The 25,700-nt window shown below is 35.5% G+C and overlaps 1 protein-coding gene across 1 annotated transcript in view; it reads left to right on the forward strand.

Moving 5' to 3' along the window:
* The window catches only part of CNTN5 (contactin 5), a 1,623,595-nt gene that overhangs the window by 812,875 nt on the left and 785,020 nt on the right, over positions 1-25,700 (forward strand).

Genomic DNA, 25,700 nt, shown 5'->3' on the forward strand with positions numbered 1-25,700 from the left:
TATATTTTGCTTACAACTAGCCTACATTTCAGTAGTACAAAAAGTGATTTACATATCCAGGATCTATGACTTCCTTGCGGTCTGAATTCACTCTATCAAAGCAATTTATTATTATTTTCCTATGTATTAATATAGAAATCCTAGAGAATTCTAAAAGATTCAGAGAGATTAAGCGATTTGCCCAGGGTCAACAGCTCATAGGCATTGTATCCTGAAATTTAATTCAGGTCTCCCTGATTTAGAGGTTATCCCTTTATTTTCTTTGTCATGTTGCCTCTATATTGGCTACCAGTAAAACTTATATTAAAAACAAGCCTTTGAAATTTAAAAAAATGAGCCTTTGTGTCCAAAAGAAATGCGAGATCATTAAAAGCACTTTGTAATTTTTCAGGCAGTCTAGCCCAGTTTCTTCGTACTAAATTCTCAGCCCAACTCACTGTTGGCCTTCTTAGAAATGGCCTTACTACTCACCTCAGTCTAATTTCTAGGGTCTATCATTCTTATCTCAGAAAAATCTGCCCCATTCCATTGTCCAGATATAGGGTCAATGATCCAGGACCATCTGTTTTCAGAACTATTCGCAAGATAAAATGACAAAATAGATAAAGAGTCCACCTCAGAGTCAGGGAGTCCTGAGTTTGACATATATAGTTGTGTGACCATTGGAGAGTTACAACCTCTCTGTGCCCTAGGTCTAAGCAACTCTCTGAAATGATAAATTTCAACACAACTGCTGACCTAGTAGAAGGAGTTCCCCAAATGGGAATTCTTAGTACTAATAAAAGTAAATGTCTATTAAAAAGAAATGCATAAATTAAAATATGTGTATATTTATAGATGGATAAATAGGTGGATGGATGTAAAATATGCATACAAATGGATGAGCTTTATAATTTGTCCATTCAACTGCCAACTGTGTTGTAGTTTGGACAATAGCTATTCATCTACCACTTTTTCCCCTGTGTAAAATGGCTAGGCTAGCTGCTGCTTCTTCTTCTTCTTCTTCTTCTTCTTCTTCTTCTTCTTCTTCTTCTTCTTCTTCTTCTTCTTCTTCTTCTTCTTCTTCTTCTTCTTCTTCCAGGGCAGTGAGGGGTAAGTGACTTGCCCAGGGTCACACAGCTAGTGTCAAGTGTCTGAGACCAGATTTGAATTCAGGTCCTCCTGAATCCAGGGCCGGTGCTTTATCCACTGTGCCACCTAGCTGCCCCTAGGCTAGCTTCTTGAGTCATTATGGCTCTAATTTGAGAGGTCCTGAGTTGTTCTCAAACTTGATGAAGTCTGTATATTACTGAACACAAACAGGAGCAAAAGGAAAACCTTCCTTTCTTTAGGGAATCCTACCTCACTTGTTATTTCAGGCTTACATCTATCTCTATAGCCTCCATTAATCATGTACTAGGGATATAAGTACAAAAATTAAAAAAATTCTCTATACCCTAGGAGCTTCTAAACTAATGAGGAAGACAGTCTAAATCTATTTCTCTCTCTTTCTGTCTCTCTCTGTCTCTGTGTCTTTCTCTGTGTCTCTCTCTCCCTCCCTTCCTTCTCTCTGTATGTTAATATGTGTGTATATTTGTATATATGTACATGTATATGTATACATACACTCAAAAAAGTTAATAAATACAAATATATACAAATTCGTTAAATAAAAATTAGTTTGGGAGGGAAGATTATATCTGGAATAGGAAATGTGAAAGACTTTATGGAGAAAGTAATGCTTGAACTTCATCCTAAAGGAAAAGTGGGATTCTGAAGTTAAGAAAGGGAGAAAATATATTATAAACATGGGGATGAAAGATAGTGTCATGTGTGAGGAACAGAGAGGCTAGTTTGCCTGGAATACAAAATGTAGGACGTAGCATAATGTCCATTGAAGCTGTGAAGATAAGTTGAGGACAGTTAAACAAAATTTTAAAAGCTAAGCAAAAGAGTTTCAATGTTATTTTTGCAGGGCAATGTGGGTTAAGTGTCTTGCCCAGTGTCACACAGCTAGTAAGTGTCAAGTGTCTGAGGCCGGATTTGAACTCAGGTCCTCCTGAATCCAGGGCCAGTGCTTTATCCACTGTGCCACCTAGCTGCCCCTGTTTCAATGTTATTTTAAAGGAAATAAGAAACAATTAGATTTGATTGAATGAATGTCACATATTCAGATTTGTGCTTAAGGAAAATTGCTTAGTCAGCAGTGTGTGAGTTAGATTGGAATGGGAAGAGAGAGACTTGAAGGAGACCAATTAAGGGGCTGCTATGATGATATTTTGAAGGAAGAAGAGGACCTGAACTAAGGTGGAAGTTGTATGAGTTGGTAAGTTGTGAGATACAAGGCATGCTATGAAGGTAGAAATGGTAAGGTTTAGCAATTGATTAAATAGGTGCATTGAGTGGGGATTCAAGGATCATGCCAATGGCATGAACTTGTTAGATTGGAAGGATGATGGTGCTTTGACAGAAATAGGAAAGGTGAGAAGAGAAGAGGATTTGGGGCCAAACATAATAAATTTAGCTATGGACATAATGAATTTGACTATAACTAAAGCTGAAGGGAAAGGCTGGGAAAGTGTGTGTGCGTGTGTGTGTGTGTGTGTGTGTGTGTGTGTGTGTGTGTGTGTGATGTGTTTGTGTTATGCACCCATCTTTAAGTCATCTCCTTAGAAATGATAGTTAAAGCCAGGAGAGTTGAAGAGAGAGGTACCCAATAGAGAGATGGTAGAAGAATAGTAAAAACAAACCCAGAACAGAACCTTGAGGAATACCCAGTTATCAGCGTCATGATATTGATAATGAAATAGCAAAGGAGATGGAATTGAAAGGTTCAAATAGATAGGAAAAGAATTGTGAGAGAGAAGTATCTTGGAATGCCAGAGAAGAGACTATACAGGAGGAGAGGGTGGTAAACAATGTCATATGTAACAAACAAATTGAGAAATATTAGAACAGAAAAGTATATTATTTGTTAATTAAGACATCACTGATAACTTTGGAAAGAGAAGTTTCAGATGAGTTATGAAATTGGAAGTGGGTTTTTTAAAAGATTAAAGAGATACTGAGAAGAGAAAATGAAGGCAACACATATAGACAAAATTTTTAAGGATTTTAGCTGAGAAGGGACAGAGAGATAAGACAATGGATAGACAGAATATTAGAGCATAGTAAAGGTTGCTTAAGAATGGAGGGACACTTGGGGCATGTTTGAATAGAATGGAGCAAGAACCAATACATAGTAGATGAAGATTTGAAGGAGAGGATATGATTGAGAATTCAGTCTTTTGTAGAAGAGAGGAACAGATAGGATCAAATGGTCCTGTTCCTGGGTTGACCTTAGGAAGGAGAACAGCTGCCATTTTGTCAAAGGCTGGTGGAGAGGAGGAGGCTGTGATAGGTAATGCCAAGGAGTTTTGATATGAATAGGGGATTCACACGGCCAGGGTTTCATCTGAGAGAAACAGAATTGTATACATTGTGTAGAGGTTTCAGGAAGGAAGATAAGGTCTATAATATATTCTGTGGGGAGTTATTGTTGTTGAGTCATTTCATCAATGTTTGACTCTTTGTAACCCTATTTTGGGGTTTATATTGGCAAATATATGGGAGTGGTTTGCCATTTCCTTCTCCAGTTCAATTTACATATGAGGAAACTGAAACAAGCAGGGTTAGGTGACTTGCCCAGGATAACACAGCTAGTGTCTGAGGCCAGATTTGAATTCAGGAAGATGAATCTTCCTGACTCCAAGCCCATTGCTACACACACTGTACCACATAGATCTCTCTCTATGGGGAGGATGATAGAGAGATAATTAGGACAGAAAAATAATTGCTTTGCCACAATGAGGATCTAGTTGAAGTTGGAGAATGTGAATTTGTAATTCACGTTAATACAATTGTGAGTCATTTTTAAATAATAGTTGATAATACATATGATGCTCAAGTACCTCTCTGATTATACTCTGATATTAGTTATCAAAGGTTCACTGAAAAGCTTATTTACATTTTTATATATTTTAAACAACCTTGTCCAATTTTGACATATGCATGGAAGCCACATTGTCAGATGATAGCATTAGAGATAATATTTTACTCTATCAAGCTTCTTCAAGAGACTTTTCCAAGTCCTCCAAATTAGTACTATCCCCCTGATATTATCTCAAATATCTTATTTGTGCATCGGTGTTTGAATGTTTTTCCCCCATTAGACTGTGAGCTCCCTGAGAGCAGTTACTATTTTCTACCTTTTTATGTATCCCTAGCACTTAGCATAGTGACTGAAAAGCATTAGGTGCTTAATAAATGATTGTTGACTGACTACCAAATCAATACTTTTTCAAATAATCAATATATAATAAGTATAATGTGATCTTGTATTTAAATCTGGTCTCTGTGGAATTTCACTTGTGAAATTCAACATTTTCCTTTCTATTATCTTCATCAAGGAAGCAAAACATTTTTTATATGGATGGGAAAGTAAGGGTCAATAATTCTTTATTTTCTATTTGTCACAATTGGGTGCTTTTTTCTTTTTTATAATAAAACCAGCCAAGATTTTTTTTTAATCTTTGGTTTCTTACTCTGCTTCATATTCCTTTACTGATACCTCAATGCCCTCAAAATCATATTGCCTCTAGTGTTGAGCTCCTCTGTGGCTACTTGTTTTAATTCAGCTCTTTCCCCCTATATTTGTTTTCATCACTGCCCTTTCCACTTCCTCTCTAAGCACATCTGGGACTGTGATTCTAGGGTACAAGTAATGTCACACCACTTCATCTGTTGATGAAATTTTTGTGTGACCTTGGGCAAATCACTTATCAGGGACTGGATCCTTGAGAACCTAATGCTTTCAGCACTAGGAATGTTGCTGTTTTTATTCATGAGTGTCTCACATAGGCCACTATATCAGAGCAGGTCCAGGAACACTTAATTTTGCTCTCAGACACCTTAGCAAGCACTTTCCTATCCCTGTCTCTGAAGCCAGAGACCACTTCATGAAAGATAGAATACTTTCATATCAAGAACTCCTGCTCTGAGCTCCTGCTGTCCTGATTGATGTGTCTCACTTAATCCACTATTTCAAAGAAAGTTATGATTCCCATTACCCCCAGCCATCTTCTCCTTGCTTCATTGCTACCACATTCATGTATCTCCTACAGTTTAAGTTCTGGAAACATAAGAAATAACTAGTGTTATTCTCCCAGAAAGTATGTTTCACTCTATTCACCTGTGGTTCTACTCTCTCTATCTTTAAATTTCTAAAACAAAAGATCCCTTTGATAGACTCAAAGCTTTTAGCAACTGGAATAAGAATTCACTATTCAACAAGACTTGCTGGGAAAACTAGAAAACACTCTGACACAAAAACTAGATATAGAACAACATGTCATATAATAGAAAAATGAACTCCAGAATGGTAACATGACTTAGACATAGATGGTGACATCATAAACAATTAGATGAACAAGGAATAAATTACCTTTCAGGCAAATAAGGGAAGAATTCATTACCAAAAAAGACAGAAAGGTTCACAAAAACATAAAACGGAGAATTTTGATTACGTCACATTAAAAAGGTTTTGCACAAACTGAATGAAGTTAAAACTAGAAGGGAAGTAGATAGCTTGGGAAAATCTTTGGGAAAATTTTCTCTTATAAAGGCTTAATTCCTAAGATAAATAAGAAACTGTTTGAGATTTTTAAGTACTAGAACTATTCCCCAATTAATAACTGATAAGATGATGTGAACACGAAGTTTGTAAAGGAAGAATTCCTAGCTATTAATAGCAATATGAAAAAATACTCCAAATCTCTAATAATTAGAGATTATAAAAAATTCAAAGTAGGGAAACCTTAATTTGTTTTACAAATGTTAGCATATCCGGCCAAACTGAATGACTTTCCATTTCATAAACACATGTTGTGCTGTCCCACTTCCCTGTCTTTCCTGCTATTATACTTATGCCTACCATGCCATTCATTGTATTTCCAAGTGCTGAAATCTAATCTGATGGTCAAAGCTCTACTTAAATGCCACCTCTTCCCTGTAGCCTTTCCTGATTTCTTTACTACCACTGCCCTCTGAGTTAAAAATAACCTTTTCAAGAGGAGGCTTTATACTTCTCTTACCTGGTTGCACTTTGTGCTGTGATCCATCTACTGATCTAGTTCCCCAACTAAATTATGAGCTTTTTGAAGACAACAGTGAGCCATATTTTTCTTTAGATTTCTTTGTCCCCTGGTCAGTCATTCAGTCAACAACTATTTATCAAGGGCTTACTATGTACCGAGCACCACGCTAAGAACTGGGAATACCAAAAAAAAAAAAAAAAAAAGGCAAGACTATTCCCTGCTCTCAGAAATCCCACAGACGGATAGAGTAAAAACATGCAAACAACTATCTATAAACAGGTTTTATGCAGAATAAATTAAAGATTATCAATACAGAGAAGTTTGTAGAAAAGGGGATCAGAAAGGCTTCCTATAGAAGGTAGTATTTTAGCTGGAATTTGAAGAAAGCTAGGACAGCAAGAGGCAGAGATGAGAAAGGAAAGAATTCTGGGTTTTGAAAACAGCCAGTGAAAATACATATACAGAGATGGCGTAATTTGTGTGAAAAATAGCAAGTATGACAGTGTCACAGTAGGAACTAAATGAACAGAACTTAGTATGGTAATTTCCTTTTCGTTTTGTTTTGAGCCCAGGTGATTTATCTTTTTGGAGTCATAAAATTTTGAGGGAAATTGCAGTAGGTTTTACAACATTAAGATTTCCTGTTTCTACCCTATTCAATGTGTCCTTTACTCAGTCATTGAGTCAAATAGATATCTTCAAATGACTACAATGTGCCAAGCATTTTGCTAAGTGCTAAGGACACAAATGTATATAAAGACAGTGTCTGCCCTCAAGGAGTTTACAATTCCAAACTGAAAAGCAGAGGTGTCTGAGGCAGAAGATAAGGAGGTATCCCTTAGGGGCAGGGCAGAGAGGACTAGAGAAGAACAAAAGCAGTGTAGCTATTGAAAAAAGTGGATAGAAACTATGCTTAGTTCACTCTTTAAACAGAGGTCCTGGAGACCATGGCCAAAGTCTCCAGTCATAGTAGGTACTAATGAGCCATGGCTACCAGGCAAATTCAATCCTAGAGCATAATGAAATTTCACAATAATCAGTTTTTTGGGAGAAGAAGACATGGTGGGTTATGATAACAAACAGTAGAAGTGGGGGACAGGGACAAAGGTAGCCTTTAAATGACAACCTCCCTTGGGAGTGATAAATAAATACATTTGCAGTTTGAATCTTTTTTTTTTTTCAGGGCAATGATGGTTAAGTGACTTGCCCAGGGTCAACATAGTAGTGAGTGTCAAGTGTCTGAGGCCAGATTTTAACTTAGGTCTTCCTGAATTCAGGGCCAGTGCTTTATCCACTAGGCCACCTAGCTGGCCTGCAGTTTGAATCTTCATATATGCCCTATATGGCACTGTGGGATTCTCAGCGTTATGTTTTTTATAGTCATTTTAGTTATCAAAATATAAAATCTATTAAAAATGAGTCGCCAGTAGTTTCTGTAAACCAATATTTTTAAATGAGAAAACACTTTTGTCTGCTGTCTTACCTTTTCTTTTTCCTATAGAGAATAAAATCAAGCAGAGGATAAAAAACATTAAATCATACAAATGAAATTAAAAAGTTTTTTAACTTATTTAAATATTCCATTCTTGGAAAAGGAGAAAGCTATATAAGTGCATAGATATTTTTTGTTTAGTAAATCCCCGAGCTAGGAAAATCCATGTGCATGAGTGCATGTGTATGCACACCCAGAGATACTCTCCATAAATCATCCAAGAACAAGGACAAGAAAGGTTCTATTATTATCCTCTCTTACTATTTTAGCACTTGGCATAAGGTAGCTATTTTGGGGAGGGAATGGGTCAGAGGAAAATAAGAAGAAGGTTATGCAGTGTTCCTTGCTGGGAGTCTCTCTTTGGATTCTGTCCAGGCTAGCAGTGACTTGTAAGCAGTTGACTTCCTTCTCCTAGATGCTTTGATGTATACATTAGAAGCATTAGATGCTGTATAAGTCATTCAGTTGAAAGTCATTCTTTCACTGAAGAAAAATAAATATATTGATGTTCAGACTGATAGGAATATTTATGTTGAAGGAGTTTATACATTTTATTTTTTTGGTAAATTTTAAAATTTATTTTAAACTTAAAAACAAAATGAGAAAAGAAAAAAACCAATACCTTGTACACAGCAGAACATGAGAGGATTCAGCATAAAACAACGAATTTCCATTTCAAGAAAACCTGTGTAATAATAGTATACACATTGTATTCAAAGCTGCCCAGCTTTTCTTTCCTTCCTTGTAGGTTATCTTTTGTTCTCTCCTGTGAACTTTTAATTTTTCTACTCCCCACCCCAGGCCTAAAGAAGGCTACAATTAAATACACACACACACATACACATGCATATACACATGCATACACATACAAAGATGTCATTAAACATACATGTATACATATACACACACATATACATATATGTAAGACCATACTATTCTTATTTCCAGTTGTCATGTTTCTCTGAAGATGGATAGCATCTTCCTTCATAAGTCCATGTCTTTCTATGTTTTTCTAAATCAACCAACTCATCATTTCCTACACTACAGAAATATTTCAACCCAATCACATCCTATCTGAGAGATTATCTATGAAAGATTCCCACCCCCAATATTCTGCATTCCTTCTATTCTTGTCTGCTTATGTTTTATTTATACAAGAAATGTTTAATTTAAAATAATTAAAATTATCCATTTTATACTTTGACTATGCTTTGATCTTATAATATAGTTTAAGGTCTGATACTGCTGAATCTGCTTCCTTTACATATTTCCCCCCTGATATCTTTGAAGTTCCTGACCTTTTGATCTTCCAAATGAACTTTGTTATTATTTTTTCTAACTCAGTAAGATAATTTTTAGTACTTTAATTGGAACAGAATTAAATAAATTGATTAGTTGGGTAAAATCGTCATTTTTTATTATATTGGCTTTACCTACCCATGAACAATAATATTTTTAAAATTATTTAGATCTGCTTTTATTTGTCTAAAAAAATGCTTTATGTTTATATTTATATAGTTCCCATGTCTGTTTTAACTGATATATTATTAGGTATTTCATACTGTCTAATTATTTTAAATGGTCTAAAACAATATTGAATAATATTGCTGATACATAGTGTAATTTCCCTGTTTTTCTCTTTTGATTAAATCTGTTTTTTGCTTTACCTTTGAGATCATGATTACTACTCTTGCTTTTTTAAAGATAAATTCTACTTCAGCCTTTTTTTCTTTGTATGTGTCTCTCTTTTTATATCATTTTCTGAAAGCAGCATATTGTTGAATTAACATTTTTAATCTAATATCAGTTCCTGTTTTATGGGTAAATTCATCCCATTCACATTCCAAGTTACAATTGCTTGTATATTTTCCTTCTTTCTATTTTTCCTCACTATGCTTCTCACCCTATTCCTTTCCCACCTCACTTTTGTGTTTTACTTCTACCTGCTGTATTGCCTTCTGTAAGGAGCTAAAATTCTAGCGATACTATCTAAAATCCAATGAGTGGTCACCAACAAATTACAAGCCTTTGGAAGAGTATTTAAGTGTTTTAAGTATTTATTAAAGAGCACTAAGATCAGAGAGAAAGGTAAAAATCTAACCATTTCTAGGAGACCCCATCATCTGACCAGCTATGGTGAAGTCAGGAACAAAAAAGGACCCAACACCTCCTGTGAAGCTGGGAACATCCCCCCCACCACACACACACACACACACACACAAAGCTCCAAGCTAAATGACTGACAGCTTTGATAGCACCCATGAGCAAACGTCACTTCCTGATGCCAAGGACCTGACCACATGGCTTGCCCTCAGACATCTTCTCTTCATGGTGGAGCTTTCGTACAGTCACTCTCCAGCAGGTGGCATCACTCCAATCATTACAGTCCCCCCTTTATTTCTATGAGGGGCATGCAGTGTTTCCTTGACAAAACAGTAAAAAATAACAGAATATAATACCCTGTGTTAACAAACGATATTTTAATAACAATATAGAAAAGGGAGAAAGGGGAAATTTTGTCCAGAGGGGTGGTCCCTCATGAACTGGTGCTTTGACACTGGCCTGCAGAGGGAGGGCCTCTACAGAGAATACATATTACAAATGGTCCACATAACAACAGAAGGGAATAAAAATCAACCAAACAAAACTGTTCATTTAAAGTCTTTGAAAGTCTTTTCTCAGATGATTCTTGGGATATCCTCTTGGTGTAGTCATGGAATGGAAGTCATTTCAGGGGTTGATGTGTGGATGCTGGTAAACAGCCAGGAAACATTCCTACAAAATTGAGCTTAACACAACTTTAAAATAGCTTTGTCAATAATACAAACAATGAAAGGTTTTTTTTTTAAAGTGAGGCAATTGGGGTTAAGTGACTTGCCCAGGGTCACACAGCTAGTAAGTATACAATGAAAGTTCTTAAAACATGTCTAAGGGAATTCAGAATCTTAGTTGTTACACATGAAACATAATAAAACATAAATGGAAACATTCTCTAAAACTTAATATTCCTACACTCCTCTAAAACTTAATATTACTACAGTAATTTTTATCTTTGTTTCATCACTTTTTGCATTATCTGCCTAATTATTTTCATGCCATTATGAGAAATTTAAAAATCTAATATAATTGGTAACAGCTGTCAAGGCCAAATTCAACACTGTATTTATCATGATACCTGAGATAATTATGGGGGTTACCATAAAAGAACAGAGAAATGATGGGATATGAGCATTCCCACACTTGAGCAATATATACTGCTCATGCAGTATGCCAGGCTTAGAATAGGTGGATGGGATATATGTCCATGTCACCGAACATATTGGAGGAAACTGAGTCAGACTTAATCAGATGCTTGGGATTGAGACGTCCATGGCATCAGGCATATAGGAGGGGGCAAAGAAGCCAGGTGTAGAATGAGATGGGTAGGATGAAAACTTCCAGCCATCTGTACAATATTGTGGGGAAAAATTACACCAAGAGAAACCAACCTCAATGTTTGTCAAAAGCCGTTCCCTCAGCCATACCTTGACTTCATGCATTTCTCCCCTCATGTGACAGTTCTGCTTTTGCATGTATTCCTCTTCTGATTGGATGGCATCCTGGCCAACTGGCATCTGATAACTCAGAATGAAGGTAATTAATGTCTTAAATGATAAGTTCTCATAATCCAAGTCTCATATGGATTTAAACATTGAGGATAATAATGATCATAAAAAATGTGAATGTACCTTGACTCAGAATATAATATACAATTATGCAATAATTTAAAGTAATACCTGTTTTTACTAAGTTTACAATTATTTTTGTGAAAAATCAGAACATGTTTAAATACAAGTTAAAACACAACACAATCTTAAAGAAAACTTTTTTTGAAAAAAAAAAGTTTTACAAATGTTCCCCTCTTTTTAAAATATGCTTATCAAAAATAATACTTCTAGAATCAATGTATTTTTGCCATGGCAACCAATTTGCCAGGGAAATGCTTTATAGAGTTCAATTAAATAATCAGTTGAGAGAAAAAAATAACAAAAACAAACAACTCAGAATATGGGGGCACAGTACTCCCAGAATTAACATTGTATTATGAAATTAAAACCACGTTGCATTGTTTCAAAATTAGATAGATGAATGAATAGAAGAAAATACATATGGAAGAATAAAAGACAATGAAATTCAAACTAGGGAAACATAAATGAATATTAACTTAACATTAATAAGAGTATTACAAAATATAAACTTGATCACATGACTATAAAAAGCTTTTACAAATATTCCCCTTTTTAAAAAAGCTAAATATGAAACACATTCTCAAAAGCATGAAAATCTCTATGAAAATAAACTCATACCATTAATTTCAAAATGTAGATATAATAACCTAGAAATCCTATGTAACCTCTGAACTGACATTATTTCTCTGAGTGAATTTAGAATACTTTTGATTCTGATATCTAAAATCCCCAATACTCATATTAATACCTTGCTGCTTACTTCTACATTTCTGTAAAATGTCTTCTTGAAATATGATGATGATTGTCATTTTTATTCAGTTAAAGTTTGTCTTCTTTAACCCCTCTATATTGTCTGTCTGTTCTTTTATAATACAAATGCTTTATAAGGTTACTAATTAAAGACAAAAGCAGATTAACAAAATTATGAACAAAACAAGCATAACTGGAATTTAAAATTTTTCTAAAGTTGGTTTGGGAGAACCACAGCAGGTTGAGTCAGAATCACAGCTTAGCTGGGGTAGGGGCAAAGCTGTTTGCTCTTATAACAGAGTAGAAGCTGGAAATTCAGGTAGAGAAAGGTGTGAATGCCCAAACTCATGACCTGAGAAAGATCTCTTGATTTCCCTGGTGGGAGGATCAAGGGGCATGGCCATGGGTGGAGTAGGAGGTGGTGCCAGATGAGGGGGATGAGGTGCGGTCCCGAGAGGAGGGGTTACGACCACCTCTCTCATGTGGTGCACAGCTGTGGAATCAGGCTTGGTTTCGAACTCAGGCCTGAGTTCCCCTTCTAGAGGCTGGGTCATTGCCTCCAGGCATGCAAAAGGAGAGAAATGTTTAGTGTTAGAATTTGAAAAATGTGCAGGCAGTTTTTCTGAAAAGGCATGGTTGGGATAGGGGGGCATATTTATATTCCCTTGATTGGGCACCTTGCTCGCTCTTCTAACAAAAAAAAAATAAAAATAGAAAATCCACAAAAACAAAGCATTAACACGCTCTTATCCCCCATTTGTCTGGTTAAACTGACTAAAATCAGAAACAGGGTACTTAGGGAGTTGAAAAAAACATTTGTAAATTTAAATAGAAAACAGCTGGTACTTAGCAGTACTTTGGAGTTTAAAGGGACAGGGTAGGGGAAATTTCTTACCCAACCAGAAGATCAGAAGATCAAGGTTCAGCTTTCCTCTTCATGGTCAGCCATCTGTAAGGAGCTTAAAATCTAGTTATACTATCTAAAATCCAATGAGTGGTCACCAACAAATTACTAGCCTTAGCAAGAGTATTTAAGTGTTTTAAGTATTTATTAAAGAGCATTAGGATCAGAGAGAAAGGTAAAAATCTAATTATTTCTAAGATAGCCCATCATCCGACCTACCATGGTGAGGTCAGGAACAAAAAGGACCCAACACCTCCTGTGAAGCTGGGATCATCCCCCGCCCCCCACAGCTCCAAGCTAATTGGCTGGCAGCTTTGATAGACAGCACCCACGAGCAAATGTCACTTCCTGATGCCAAGGACCTGACCGCATGACTTGCCCTCAGATGCCTTCTCCTCATGGCAGAGCTTTCCTACAGTCAGTTTCCAGCAGGTGGTGTCAATCCAATTGTTATACCTCCTATTCATTAACCTGCCCAGCCCTCTAAGATTCCTTCTTTCCTTATCCTCTTCCCTCACCCTATTCTCTTCCTCTCATTTCTTTCTGAATTTGGAAGACTTTTATACATATATGTGTCTGTATGTGTCTGTATGTATTCATGTATGTATGCATTTATCTAATTTCCCTCTAACTGATTCCTGATGAAAGTAAGGTTCCAACACTACTCACTCTCCCCCAACTAGCTTTTTCTGTAGCAATGTTTCCTTTAATGCCTCATTTGTATGAAATAATTACTTATTTTTTCTCTCCTTACAGTTTATTTATTTATTTTTTTTAGAATTACTCCATCTCAGCCTAGGTCTTCTTTCATACTACCCAAATAAAAATGACAGTCATGAGTACTGAAAATATTTTCAGATATCTGAAGTATTTAGTCCCCTTATTGAGTTCCCTATAATTGGTCTTTAATGCTTACTTATGTTTCTCTTGAATGTTGTATGTTGAATTTTCCTTTAAATTCTGCTGTTTTTTCTTGTCATGAATACCAGAAAGTCTTTCAGTTTGTTAAATGTCCATTTTCTTTTCATTTCGGATTATAAGGTACCCTTTGTCATAACCCTAACTCTTATGCTGTATGAAATATAGTATTTCAAAACCTATGGTTCTTCAGTGTAATAGCTGCTAGGTCTTGTGTAATCATTATTGTGGCTCCATGATATTTAAATTGTTATTTTTCTTGTTGCTGCCAATAAACTTGGCTATGATATTCCTGTAAGTTTTCCTCCTGAGACCTCTTTCAGATGGTGATCAGTGGATTTTTTCTTTTTTTCTGATTTGTGTTGCTCTAGAACTTTGGGGAAATTTTCCTTGATATTTTCTTATAAAATTTTATCAAGATTCCTTTTAAATCATAATTTTCAGGTAGTCTGATTATTCTTATATTATTTCTCCTCAATGTCTACTCCAAAGCAGTTGTTTTTTTTGATGGGATATTTCACAATCTCTCTCTCTCTCTCTCTCTCTCTCTCTCTCTCTCTCTCTCTCTCTCTCTCTCTGGGGCAATGAGGGTTAAGTGATTTGTCCAGGGTCACACAACTAGTAAGTGTCAAGTGTTTGAGGTTGGATTTGAACTCAGGTCCTCCTAAACCCAAGTCCAGTGTTTTATTCACTGTGCCATCTAGCTGCCCCCACATTCTCTTTTATTTTTTTTCATTCTTTTGATTTTATTTTAATAATTCTTGGTGTCTTCGAATGTCATTAGCTTCTCTTTGCCCAAGTCTAGTCTTCAAGAAATTGTTTTCCTCCTCATTTTTGATTCTTTATTTCAAATTTGTTGACTCATAATTATCTTGTATTGATCTAATTTTTCCTTGATCTCTCTTATTTGACTTTTAAAATCCCTTTTAAGTTCTTCTAAGAACTCTTTTTGTGCTTGAGACCCTTTGAAAAAGGAGTAGCCTTTTGAATTCCATTTTCTTCCTCTGAAAATGAACCTAGATCTTATATAGGTATCTAAGTTTGTGTTCTTTAACTTTATTTAGCTTCCTCATTTTAATTTTTGTTTTGTTTTTATCAGCTATTAGTATAATCAAGATGGTTTTTTAAAAAAATTTTTTTTGGTGGGGCAATGAGGGTTAAGTGACTTGCCCAAGGTCACACATCTAGTAAGTGTCTGAGGCCAGATTTGAACTCAGATCCTTCTGAATCCAGGGCCAGTGCTTTATCTACTGCACCACCTAACCACCCATAATCAAGATCTAATCCCAAGATATAGGAGATGATGTCCTAGTCCTCAGATCCTTCTTACTGTTGTTTTCTGAGATCTGTCAAAGAGCTAACCTTGGCTTTCCTCTTCACTCCCAAGGCACAGTTAAGGCCCCCAGCCAAGCTGTCCCACAAAGGATCTTGCTCCCTATAGTAACTCAGGTGACTACAAACTACACTGTTCTCTCTGCCTTGGAAGTGAAAGTAGGGAATGCTCTCCTTCAAGTGCCCAAAGGCAGCAGAGTTTTTGCCCTTCTGCTACTGTACTCACCAGGTATGTGCTAGAGCCTTCTCCCCATCAGCAGCAGCAGCCTGGGACAAGTCTGGTTGAGCACAGCTATGCTTGGCATCCCTTAACAGTAGAAGGTCCTTCAATCTTCTCCCACTCAGCCATCAGACCCCCTATACTGCCTGTGCGATGAGAGTTTCTAAGGCTAAGGCTGCCTCTCAACCCAGCTGCCTCCAGGGTTTATGGTTTGTTGATTCTACAGAGTCAGTGTGGAGGTGTTTACACTACATTCAGCCCAAAACTCTGCTCCTGGAGGTAGGGTCTTTTCTGGTGTCTTTTCAAGTTGTCTTAGGAGAAATCCCACTTTTCCCTGATTTTTGTTTATTTCTGCTGTTCTGCAGTTCCCTCCAAAGAGTTGTCCTGTCTTTTTTTGTAGAGGAAATTTGGAGAGCTAAAAGTTTAGGGTTTTTTCTGTTATTGTTTTGTTTTGTTTTATTTTGTTTTGCTTACTCTGCCATCTTTCCAGAATCTTCTCTGAGTTTGGACCTTTTAGTCAAACCTGAGGAGTTATGAAAACTGAAATGAAAGTGAGTACTCAATAATATTGGATGAAACAGTCCCTCGTACTCAAGTGCTTAATGGGTGTTTCTTAAATGTTTGGTGTGCTTTACATACCTTTTCACTTGATACAATAGACTTGTGTGGGTAATATTTAATTAGTATTAATTATCTCCATTTTGCGAATTAGAAAATTGAGGCTCAGATAAAGTAATATGACTGAGGTCACATAGCTAGCAGTCAGTCATATGATTCAAACTTAGTTCTATCAAGGCTCCAAGCCCTACTCTCTTTCCATCATGCCATATTCCCTCTATAGCTAAAAACAGTTTGGAAAAAGCCAAGCAAAGCTTAACCCATCAGGAACAAAATATTACATGACATTGCATATGATGCATGGTCATACTGTAAATGCTAAATCAATTTTGTATGATTAGATTTCTCAATCTGGAACTCAGAGAAGCTAGTACTTCAAGAGAGAGTCTGACTAAAAATGACCATAAATGGCACAATCCCATGGTAGTGTGCTGCATGTCTCTTTTATAAACTTAGTTATAAAAATACTATTAGAAAGATATAGAACTTTATTAACTAATGAAATAAATAGAAATTTAATATTTGTTATGGATATACAAATTATGAGAAAGGATAGTATTTAAAGCAAAATATGAATGACTACATCTACTAAGAAACTCAAACTCAGCTTGCACATGCCCTATAATAAGGACCTATCTACTTTTTGTTTGGTCTATGAAAACCTTTCAACTTTGAAAAATCTAGTATCCTTGACCATCTACAATTCCTATTTTATATAGCTTTGGTTTGACATTTTCTTTATTTGAATTCTCTCTGTATTGTTTTCAAGGAAGCATAGTATCTTACCTTTCTTGATTGTTAAAAAAAATTACATATCTTTAGCTTTTGCAGTTCTCTTACTAACTAAAAACTTGGAAATACACTTATCTCTGGGATTTTTTTCTTTCTTATTATCTTTGGGAAATATCTTAGGAATTGACCCTATAATAAAGTAGAAAGATCATTGAATTTGTCACCAATGAGCATTGGTTCAAATATACAGATCTGTGTCATATTGGGACAATTATATAACTTTTCTGGCCTCAGTTTCTGATTCTTTAAATTAAAGAGATTGTTTTAGAAAATCTCTAAGCTCTATTTTATACTCTATGAACATGATGATGTCATGAAGAGGTAACAATTATTTTAGCTGAAGAGAAGCAGATTTTCATTAATATTTTGAATAGTCTCTGACATTTAATTATAGCAAGCAAAACAAATACCCAATTTGGATGTCTCATTTTGTGAATGCAACACTTTAAAACAAGAGTCTTGGGTTTGGTTAGTTCCTATATTTCTTGGAACTGTTTTTTTTAAAACTTCAAGATTATTGCCTTTTTTTTTTTTGGTGAGGCGATTAGAGTTAAGTGACTTGCCCAGTGTCACACAGCTTGTAAGTGTCAAGTTTCTGCTGCTGGATTTGAACTCAGCTCCTCCTGACTCCAGGACTGGTGCTCTATCCACTGTGCTACCTAGCTGCCCCAAGATTATTGCTTTTTTAAAAAAAAAATCATTATAGTATTTGATAAAGTACAAAGAACAGAGCAATCAAAACAAAATTAAATATAAAGCCTATAAGTAACTTAATCTGTTTATTTATTCAATAAGCATTTATTATGTACCTTTTATGTGTAAGCCATATACTATGTACATTAGATACTAGAGCTATGAAGGCAAAATTAAGATAGTTTCTGACCTGTAGGAAGCGATACTGGGAAGAAACAACATATACTGAACTGATGCTGAGTAAAGTGAGCATAACTGGGAGAACATTATACACAGTAATAAACCATTGTGTGATGATCAATTATGATAGACTTAGCTCTTTTCAGAAATACAATGATCCAAGGGAATTCCAAAAGACTCATGATGGAAAATGCTAACCATATCCAGAAAAGATTGAGGCATATTATGTTTGCTTTTTTTCTGTTTTTCTTTCTTGTGTTTTTTACCTTTTGTTCTGATTTTTCTTTTACAAAAATGTGGAAATGTGTTTAACACAATTGTACTGTGTAACCTATATCAGATTGCTTGCTGTCTTGAGGATGGGAGAAGGAAGGAGAGAGAAAAATTTGAAAATCAAAATCTTTAAAAAAATGAATATTGAAAACTGTCTTTACATATAATTAGGAAAAATACTATTAAGTGAAAAAGAAAGAAACAACATGTACACAGACAAGTAAAAAACACAATATATGATGACGGGAAGGTTGTTGCATGAGAGGGAAGGAGAAAGACTTCATGGTTTTGTTCAGTCAGTTTTCAGTCACATCTGACTCTTTAGGAGTCCATTTGGGGTTTTCTTGGCAAAGATACTAAAATAATTTGCCATCTCCTTTTCCATCTTATTTTAGAGATGAGGAAACTGAAATAAATAAGGTTAGCTGACTTGTTCAGGGTCCCACAGCTAGTAGGTGTCTAAGACCTGATTTGAACTCAGATTCTCCTGACTTCAGGGCTGGAACTCTATCCACTGTGCCACCTAGATGTTCTAAATCTGTATGTAGGAAGTGACATTTGAGTTGAGCCTTCTATCAGTGAGGTATGCTAATAGTCAGAGGTAAAGAGGGAGTGCAGTTCAGGCATGAGTGATATCCTATTCTAACCAATGGAGGGGAGAGGTATAATGTCATTCATGAGGAGCAGCAAGTAGGTCAGTATGCCAGGATATGCCAGTGAATGGACAGTTATGTCTCATTAGGTAGCTAAATAAAATGCTTTACTGTGCAGTTCCAATCTATTCCATCTTTTTATTTTCAACCTAATTTTAGAAATCCTAATGGTGTTTATAATATGTCCCTTTTTGTAATTCAAGCAAGTAGCTGGGGCTTATTCTGCAAAGTGATCTTACCGGAAGGCCAGTTTTTACTAATTAATAGAAGGAATTGCATTCCTATGTAGGATCATGCAGTACAAAAAAGGGTTAAACCCTAGTCAAACAAAATTTTGCAAGAACCAGTCCAAGTCACTAGTGCAGTTAATTTGTTTCTGCTGAGTCCATTTCTTGTATTGATTTTTGATCTGGGCAATACATTGCCAGGAGCTGGAGTTATTCGCAGTTGAAAGCATTTGCTCTCTTTTTGTTTATTTCAGTGGTCAGTTCATGTCTATGTACAATTACTGCCCAGAAGCCAAAAAGGGATGTCAGACCTGAGGGTGCTGGATGGCAAACTGGATTAATACTTATTATTCTTCATGGAGGGATGAAATGTGCCATCATATGCATATGTAATAAATTAGGTAGTGTCTTATTCCTATTGTAGTTAGCATAGGAAGTTCATACCATTACAGTGAAGGTTACTTGGTTTCAGATATATAGAGGATGAATGAGTTTATGGTAATTGCCTTGCTATACTGGATATGAATATATCACATCATATATACATATATATATATACACACACACACACACACACACACACACATATATATATATATATATACATATACACATGTTTTATAAAACAATATGCATATGTGTCTCCCCTTGTTATAATGTAAAGCTCCTTGAGGGCAGTGACTATGTTGACTTTTCTGTGTTTGCCCAGCGCTTTATCACAATGCTTGGCATACAGTAAGTGCTTAATAAATGCCTTTTCATTCATTCAGAGTCATGTTGTATTTAAAATATCATATAATTCTTTCCACTAATCTTGTTTTCTGCTTAGCTAGCCCAGGTTAGTGAGTGTCTGCCTGTAATTCTGAGTAAAGGAAGCCAAATAGGTAGAATTAATCAAATAATGAAAAAGCATATGATGTCAATTGTGAAGTCACTCATCATGAATGAGCAATGTGCCTTCCTTTAAGGGTCAGTCATCGTGGCAAAATTTCAAGAATTTGACATTTTCTCAACATCATCTTTTTAAATAATAACACACCCTCATACAAGTTTATGAACTGTGGAATTAAACTATGACTGCACAGATTCTAAAACTGGACTCTAAACCCTAGTTTGGGGAAGAAGAGATGGGGAAGGTTCCCTCAGCCATTTATACATTATGTTCCTTTGAGTAAGTCCCTTAATGTCCCTAGTCTCCTCATATAAAAGGTGGATAATAATACACTCACTATCTCCCTAACTGGATTGTTAGGAGAATCAAATGAGCTAGAATTTTGTACCTTTAAAGCACTATATAAATGAAAAAGATTTTTATACTTATAATATTATTGCGTATGTGTGTATACACAAGTATACCCACACAGATATAAATATGGGGGGGGGCAACACTGTATTAAGCACTAGTGATCAAAATATATAAAAAAACAGTGTCTGGTCTCAAAGATGTTACATTTTAGTGGAGACAATGACATGTCCCCATACGGATATATACAAAACAAGATGTACATTTATACATGCACATTTGCATAAAATGAATGTCAAATGAATGATTATATATAATGTAACTATAGAGTTACATCAACCACAACTAGTCCTGTAATTGCTTTTTTATTCATCCATATATATATATATATATATATATATATATATTAGTAACCACTTTGCCCAAAGTTGTTTTTAAAATCAAAAATTAAAATAAAAACTCTAAAATTAATTAATCTTCCTATAGTTTGTCACAGAAGTTAGAGATGAGGAAAAGAAAGTTAGATTAGTCAAAGTACTAGGACAAGTTGTTCAGTACAAAACTGGAATTCAAAGCGAAGTTACCTGGTTCCCAATCTAGAAAGTTTTTCACTATACCTACAATGCCACAAAGTTAAATTTATCTTAATATCTATTTTGCTTTCAGTAAAATAATAATAATAATAATAATAATAATAATAATAAGAGTCCTATAAAGCTATAGTGTTTACCAAAATAATATGTTAATGCATTTTGAAAAAAAAAAAGATTTTGTGTAATCTTAAAGAATGATTCACTCAATGTGATGTCCTACAAATTATCAAAGAAGATACCAGTCTTAAAGTAACTACAGACATTTTATTTTGGCTGATGAAAAAATTGCTTATTTTTTCTGCTATTTTGTACAGCAAACTCCTCCTATTTTTTTTACTCCCATGGGAGTTATTGTTGGAATACACACACAGAGATATAGGTGTGTGTGTATATGTATATGTGTGTATACACACATATGGAAATGGAAAATTCCTATTAACCCATTTGTGTGTGTATATGTGTGGATGATGGATGGATCTATATGCATATGTGTATGTATGTGCATATGTGTATATGTGCATGTATCTGCATATGTATATGTGTGTATATGTACACAGACATATATACATAAGTGGATATATATACACACGTGTATACATACATCTATGTATCTTCTTTGATAATTTTTTTTACTGAAGTTATCAGTAATTTTCCACACACTTCAGTTTTGGCTAGTGTACGTGCCAGTCCAGAATACTTCTAACCTACCTGGAATGTGTTTTTTTTCCCCTGAACTGGAAACAACAAATATATGAAATGACTGTGATGTGTTTGTTTGTGCATATGTGTGTATGTTACCTGAAGTTGTATGCCTATTTCAAAAAGAGATGGTTTTTCCTTTAAGTTTCTGCTATGAAACGTTTTTCCCCCCAGGGTGTTATATGATTCTGTTGCACAATATTTGTGAAGCCCTACAAAGGACTGGATCATCTTTTCTTTAATCCTGGGATGGCAAAAAAGGCTCTATAAAATTGCAAATTCAGACTATTACTAAAGCTGAATTCTTGAGGTTTGGAAGAGCCATAAGAATAGAGATTCTCCTTTCATTTTAGACTTCTTCCTGTCCCTGGCCACAGCCCTTTTAGTTGCTCAGGAAATATTTGTTGTTCATGCAAATGGTCTTTATATACAAAGAATTTTTGATCCCCTCAATGGAATACACACTTGTTCAACATAGTCATACCCTCAGTGTTGCAGTGACTTGCCCATTATTAAAGAACTAGTTAGTAACAGAGTCTAAAGATGAAACCTGATCTCAGTCCAGTTCTCTTCCCAATCAGCATTGCACCATTTTATAATTCATTCTAAAATATGTTAAGAAAAATTTCTCCAAGGAATTTTAAACTATTTTTGGTCATTGGTTTGAAAAGGATGGCTTCATTTATTGTGGGGTTTTGCAGGACAGGGATAGGACACAGCAAGCATTTCTTGGTGTAGGGATCTCCCAGTGAGGAAACTCCCTCTATCAGTGAAGATCTGCAAATATTCTGCAACTTATAGTCTTAAAAGTTACCTGGGGCACTGAGAGTTTAGATGATAACATAGCCAGGGAATGTCAAAGATAGAACTTGAACTCAGGTCTTCCTGCCTCTGAAGTGGATTTCCTATTCATCATCTCTATGATGTTATTATTACTCTGTCCTATTCATTATTATTACTGGTATTTTTGCTATTATTATTAATAATAATTACTTTGGCTAATTATTACTCTTATTATTGATTTTTATTACTATTTTTTCATTATCTTGGGGCTGTTAATATTATTACTACAACTATGATGATTGTGGCAACTACTACTACAATGTATTTATGAAAAATCAGTTAAAATGTATTTACTATGCACCTACACTTTATATTAATTTTCCTTAAACCTATCAGTTTCTTGGTTTGTCCTTCAAAATTGGTCCTGATTACAGTCACATTCATGTCAAATAAGTTTGAAATTGGGTCAGCATTCATTTCAAAAATACTTTTTGCTTTGCTTTTGGTAGCTGGAAGGTTGAGAAGGAGTCATGTTTTTCACTTGGGCACTGAAAAGAATGAGTTGATTTTTAAGTACTTGGACTTCTTGACAGGCTCTCCTGGGTGTTATGTGACTAAAAAACTGTATATCATTAAAAAATAAATTAAATATTCTAGTAGACCATCAATTGGTATGAACATTGATATTATTATATTAGAGGATAAACAATATTACCCAGTCTATCATTTATGGGTGACATATATGTGAGCTGTTATTCATAGCCCCTAGTTGCCTAGATTTGGGGGTCAATGAGCATCACAGGATCATTTGATTCATTGTTTTGTGATATAGGATTAGTCTGGCTTGTTTCTAGAACCACTAAACAGTAGGATAAGTAAGTTAAAAATTCCTATAAAGTTTTCCCTAGAATTTTATGAAAGTATGAACAATGAAATATACATGTATATATGTGTGTGTATACACATACATAATACATATACATGCATACAAACACCTATATATGCCATAATTCTGCAGCAGTATCTTAGGTGAGCCAAATCAGTTTGTAACATACTGATCTTCAGCTTCCCCCTGCCCCCCAAAAAACATCAAGCAAAGAACAGAAAGGGAAGAAGAAAAATCCAAAGCAAGAAAACCATGAAAAGAGTATGATAAGTTGATGGAATTTGGGAAAGAAAAACAGTCGCTCAGACCCAAATCACTCAAAAATTTTGCTAGAGCTCTTAGCCTATGGGTTAGAAGTTTGATACCAAGAACATTTAAATTTCCTATAGTGGAATAAGCCCTTTTCACGCCCCTTGGAAAAATAGCTGTTTCAAGTATAAAGGATTTTTGTGATTAGACTTTCATGAAAGTTATCCCAAGTTGTACAGTGTTTGGATGTGTTATTTAAAGCCCATTTTATTTATTGCTTCTTTGAGAAGGGACTTGCCTCCCAGGGTACCTTTGAATTCATGTAAAATGAAGTACTTTGCAGATTGAGATGGAAAAGTTTCTCTCAGACTGATGAGATAACCACTTCTTTTAACTGGCCTACCTTCTACAGGCATTTAAACAAATTCTCATGGGGGATAGTCAAAGATGATAACAGAATGGGGAAGAGAGAAAGTACAGTGGCCAATATCCAATGGCTGATCAATAGTGAACTGTGATGTCTGATATCTCACCATCAGTGAACTATGAGAAGTGGCTAGCATTTGAATTTCTTTATGTCAATAGCTGAGGACAGTTAGAATACTGACTGTAGAGTGGGGGAGGGGACCAAATTTTTCTAGATAATCAGAAAAAAAGGCAGGAAAGTTGTGGGGAGTTTAGTTGTTGTTTTGTTCTGTGTTCCCAAAGAGGACCTTGACATCAGGATGATGTCATGAAATTCACTGAATTGGATTTAAGTGAGGAAGGGTTGTGCAAGGTCACCAACTTCACTCTCTTCTCCAGAGCCATCTGTGTCTAGTGGTGAGACATATATCAAGACCACTAGAGATGGCCCTGGATGTTTTAAGGCATTTGCAGTTAAGTGACTTGCCCATGGTAACACAGTTAGTAAGTGTTTTAGATGAGATTTGAACTCAGGTCCTTCCAACTTCAGAGCCAGTGCTCTATCCATGGTGCCATGTAGATACCCTAGAGGAGGGTAGTAAAGTTGGACAAAAGCCAAGGTAATAGTACAGAAATATTCTATTTTTAAAAGTCCCACAATCTTTCATCTCAGCAAACAGGAACATTATTGTTGCAGTTACCAGAAGGAGTTACAGAGTGTGATGATTAAAAAATATGAGATACATAGTTTCTGGGTAATTTTATCATTTTGTTCATAGATTGGCAGGTTATTAATAAAAGGAACATCTGTTGCCCATCTCTCTCAAACCAAAGACCCCTACTGAGAGTGGGGTATCAGTACATATACCTAACTATAGAAGGTCCATTACATAGCAATTAAATATAATTGGTTGACATGATTTGGAGGTGTGTTATATTAAAATGAAGTCTGGGATACATAACTCAGGTCACTCAACTCTTAGTCAATATGACATTAGAGAAAAAACATAGACACCCCCATCCACCCAACCAAAGCTGATCAAAACAAAATAGTTTCCAACCAGGTGTGGTTTGTGCAGGTTAAATCTCATCAGTAAATTCCTTCAGATATCTATATAAAGGGACCTGTCTTCACCCAAGATTCTTTTTAAGCTTAGGTTGGGCTTGACCTTGATGAATTCTACTTTCCTCCCATTGTGTGTGCAGGGGGAGGGAGAATGTCTAAAAAAGAAGGGGAGATCACTGGGTTCCCCAAGATATTGGTTATTAATAATTATTTCACAGGGGCAGCTAGGTGGTGCAGTGGATAAAGCACCAGACCTGGATTCAGGAGGACCTGAGTTCAAATCCGGCCTCAGACACTGGACACTTACTATCTGTGTGACCCTGAGCAAATCACTTAACCCTCATTGCCCCATGAAATTAATATTATTATTATTATTATTGTTATTATTATTATTTTTTCACACAAGAGGCTGGTGGATCTTTATTTTGGAAAAGTTGGAGAGAGAAAGGATTGCTCCAGTGCCCTATAAAGATTGTGTTTTACTCACATTTCTGCTTATGCCAGGTGATAAATCCATTCCTTTGAGAATTGAAGCAGTTTCCCTAATACCAAAAACGTGTAAGGCTGAGGCTCCAAAAGTTCTGTGAGGAGAGAGGACCTCTAGTAATGGTCACAAGAAGAAGATAGGTGAAGACTTCTGATTTTCTTCTGAGGCATTCTGAGGTATTCATGGATCCTACTGCCATAACTAATAGAGAGGGAAACTGTCTTCATCATGCATCATGGAGAGTATATCAAAACACATAATAGTATCAACTTCTGATGCTTTCAGGGTTATGAACACTAATCATTAAAAAAAAAGTTAACCTATTAAACCCAAATATGCCTTTCTTTTCCACTTTCACCTGTGGCTTTTAGTTTAGCTGTCCTGGGCCAAGCAGAG

This window comes from Dromiciops gliroides, chromosome 3 (genome assembly GCF_019393635.1).
Source record: "Dromiciops gliroides isolate mDroGli1 chromosome 3, mDroGli1.pri, whole genome shotgun sequence".
Classification (NCBI taxonomy): Eukaryota; Metazoa; Chordata; class Mammalia; order Microbiotheria; family Microbiotheriidae; genus Dromiciops; species Dromiciops gliroides.